We start from the raw sequence: 1,054 nt of genomic DNA, 5'->3' as shown, positions 1-1,054 counted from the left end.
CTTAAATGATAAACTTTAATTTCTGTGGTTTTATTACAAGTACCAGCTTTTGTATTTCTGAACTATAATGGTAGCCTGACAGATTGTTTTAGACTATAATTTGAACTAGGCACTTAAGTACATTTTATATAAAAATTTGAAGAGAAATCCGAAAATGTTTGGAGACTTGCATTCAGAAAAGACTTTATTATGCCTAGATTGTTTATAGAATTTGTTTTGTATGTATATTTTTCGTAAACTTTCCTTATACCATTTTTGGTGTGCTTATACCATTTTTTTTTTTGTTCTCTACCCCCTTTTAAAAATTCTCATAACTATTTACTTTATTATAGGACAGAAATGTACCATATAAGATTTTTTCTTAGATAAAAATATTTTTTTCCTTATATTCCTTTCTTTTTTTTTTTGTTTTCTTACTAAAACCTTATTTGTATACCAACAACCTTTTTATATTTTTCCTTTGCTTTTTGCTTTCCTTTTTATTTATTTATAGATAACCTTTTACAGTCATAATTTGAATTCACATTTTAGTAACTGTTAGGTGAAACATTTAGTTTTTGGAATACCTTTAATCCCACTGGAGAGCAGGTTTTAGGAGAAAGAAGTTCAGTATGAGCACAAGGGCTAAAAACTTAGCCTCAGTATTAATTAAGAAATTAATTTGGACCTCAGTCACATTTATATAGACCCAAGGATTCTCTGGGTGAATGGCAAACAGAGTGCTGCACTGGGCCGTTCCCCTCCCCCTGCAGTCAACAGCCACCATCATTGAGCTAGGTGTTTCCTCCCCGCTTCGGGAGAGGCTGCACCATCTCTTTCAGTGGCTTTTTAGTCCGGATATTGAACAAGGTTCTGGGGGCTTAGGTCATTAAGAACAATTGTGCTTTAGGTGCCCAGGTTAACCACATTCATAGCAGCTGATACCATTCCCTTTAGCAGGTTTATCCTTATCAGGTCTCTTTTGGGTGGCTGGAGCTTTTGCCTTTAGTGGCAACTGCCAATTTGTTTACCTTTCCTCTGACTGGTGCTCATTTTGGAGTTCTTCTCCTTTTTT

The sequence above is a fragment of the Carlito syrichta genome, unplaced genomic scaffold (assembly GCF_000164805.1).
Source record: "Carlito syrichta isolate Samal-C Ts95f unplaced genomic scaffold, Tarsius_syrichta-2.0.1 Scaffold314220, whole genome shotgun sequence".
NCBI classification, from domain to species: Eukaryota; Metazoa; Chordata; class Mammalia; order Primates; family Tarsiidae; genus Carlito; species Carlito syrichta.
Note: the sequence above shows the minus strand (reverse complement) of the source record.